The following is a 3,030-nucleotide window of genomic DNA, read 5'->3' as shown; positions in this document are numbered from 1 at the left end:
CTCTTGAGAAAGCCTTGAGCTTCATTGTACATTCATATTTTCATTTTGGCTAAGGAATTGAGACCAGGGTTTGTAGCACTCTTTGGGATTCATGTGGCAATTTGTCTTGGTACAGTGCTTTATCTTTGTTATTGGGATTTTTTTTATGTACGCCATTATCAATTTTATGTCTTATGAACTAAACAAACAAGAGTGTAAGTAGAATACATTGGAAATGCAATGCTCTACTTGAAGTTTTCTTTAGTTGTTTGACGTTTTCAGTTGTTTGGGGAGGATTCATGATTTCCCTTGCCCCCTTCAACACCTCACATGTCTTTTCCCTCCACCTCATTCAATTTTAAGTGCCAAAACGATTGCCTACCTTGCTCCATCGAGATCCCTGCAGGACTGAGCCTCAATCCCTGCAACCCAAAATCTGCCTTTCCCTTAGAGCCCATAAAAACACTAGTTTATCAAGCAAAACTCTTTACATCTATACCTAGCCTAAGATTAGCAGTTATTTCAGTCATCTCAAGCCCCCATCGATTATCTTTTTCTAAGATTGACCCGGAGAGAGAGCTCTCCTATCCTCGTAGGGCTAGCTACGAGGCTGAGCGTGGTTTGATGTTGGCCCTGGATCCTGCCTTTTCATCCTAAGGCAAATCGAGGCTCTAACATAGTGGTGACTCCACTGGGGAAGAAAATGGTTTTCTGGTTGATGTCATTTGTTTTATAAGCTACAGACGGAGCCTGAAGATTAGCTAGGTAGCCTGAAGATTAGCCAGGTAGCGCAAGTAGATAAATGTTGCTTCAGTCAATCTCCAGTCTAGCTTGTAATCGTGACACTTGACTTGTTAATTGCCCCAATACATGTATCAAGTTAGATCTGATGGTTGATGGTGAACAACGATTAGACATAAGAAGGCTGAAATCATTCACCTGGTGACTCCTGTAAAGACTCCACTGGAAGACTAACTCTTTCTCTGAGAAATGGAAGGATCTTACACAAACTTCGGGTATCCAAAGTGGAATGGTATTCAGGATCTAGTCTACTTTCTTGTAAATTACTTCTTTGCTGTTCTTGAAGCTATCCTGAAAGTTTTTCAGAATTTGTTGTATGAAAGAAGTGATCAAAATCTTCAATCGACCTATTCAAAAAGTGTAAATACTGAATTTCCCTTTGATCCTGGACTCCTTACCTTTCCCACATCTCATGATGACTCTCTTCAGAGTGATGAGCCTAAAGAAAACAAACCTGATCCCGTCGCTCTTGTATATACTCCTACACCTTTTATAATCCCAGATAGGTATAAACCTCTTGTTTTACCTTCTGTTCTTCATGCTTTCCCCAAAAAATATGATCTACACTTGTCGAGGTTTGATGGTGAATGTAAGAATGTCAACGCTGAGCAACATGTGCAGAATTTTGAGTCTTTTCTAGACCTTTTTGAAGTTGATAACGAAGATGTCAGTATAAGGCTTTTTGCTCTTTCTTTGCAAGGAAAGTGAAGAGTTAGTTCAAAGCCCTGCATGATGCGAGCATCTCATATTTCCAGCAGTTCGTCAAAGCTTTCCTTGACAAGTGGATGATTGGACAAAACCTTTTCTTGATTATAGAAGAGTATAACCAGCTGAAAAGACTGCTAGGGGAGATAGTACAACAACTTTAAGCCAGATTCAATCAAGTTTATTATTCAATGCCAGTTGATATAATACCTCCTCGTAGATCTGCTCTCTTTCACTATCCGGGTGCCTTTGATCCAGAAATGTAGTTTCAGCTAAGAGAAAGGAATGTCGCAACACTTGAGGAGATGCAAAATAATGCAGTAAATGTAGAGGCTCACTTGCTGATCCGAAGGGCAAAGTTGAAGGAAGAAGGGATGAAAATGTAGATCCGGAGAAATTGACATCTCTAGAGGTAAAGCTTGACATGTTGGTAAGTTCAGTAGAAGATATGATGCAAACAAAAAGCACAAGGAATGATTATGATGTTCAAGCCCATGGCTCGCTGATCGAATAAGAACAAGTTGCTGAGCCAAAACATTTTCTTTCTTATCCCAGTTGTCATAGATCTGATAATGATTGTTTTGTAGATCATCTTGGAGAAGAGAGATCTGTTGATATGACATGTATGCTTGATGATGTGTTTTATACTGACGATTTGCCTCGGTTTTATCAGTATGATGATGATGATTATTTTCTCCAAACAGAAGCTAATCTCGTAGCCAAATCGGCAGCTGGTTTGTGAGAGGAAGAAGTTCACTTTCAGGAGCTTGAGTACAGTGATCAAACGATGCATATCAGCTATGACAATGACGAGGAAAGTGCAGCAAATTGGGAAGTAAGTGAAGGATCTTTACCTTTTTGTTTTGATTCATTTCAGTTCATCAGAGACAACTTCCATGCAATCAGAAATCAGCTGTCAACAAGTCTTGATCTGGACCATCTTGCGGGCAATGAAAACATTGTTCAAGACGTCTCATATTCAGATTTCTAGCCCCCAAATGCCATTGATTGTCAAGTTGCACATGAAGACATGGAAGCTGACACATATGATCAAATGATACAAGAAGATTCCCTACCTTTCTGTTTTGAATCATGTCAGTTTTTGAAGGGTAAATTGTATGGTAAATCTGCAAATGAGCAGCCTGTAGGAAATCAACAATTTCTCAGTTTTAATGTTGAGTATGAGACAAATGGTGAAATTCTTGAGCAAGTTGTTAATGAGAAATCTTCCCCTGAGATGATTGATGAAATCATTTTGGAAACAAAACCCTCCCTAGCACCAAATTTGCAGCCACCAAACACAATTGAAGATCATATTATAGATGAAGGCGTGGAATCTGAAATACACGATCTAATGATGCAAGAAAATTATGTACCCTTTTGTTTCGAAGCATTTCAGTTTATAAGGCTGAATCTTTGTAATATCTCTAAAGAAACAGATGATCAACCAGTAGGATGTCATACAGTTTCAATAGATACATCGCAAGCGTCTTCTCAAGTTTTTGATGATCCTATTGCTCGTGTGTTGGATAATGTGTGCTGTAA

The sequence above is a fragment of the Pinus tabuliformis genome, chromosome 1_1 (assembly GCF_031772625.1).
Source record: "Pinus tabuliformis cultivar Carrire ecotype Pingquan chromosome 1_1, CPIR1, whole genome shotgun sequence".
NCBI lineage: Eukaryota > Viridiplantae > Streptophyta > Pinopsida > Pinales > Pinaceae > Pinus > Pinus tabuliformis.
This window is presented reverse-complemented; position numbering follows the sequence as displayed.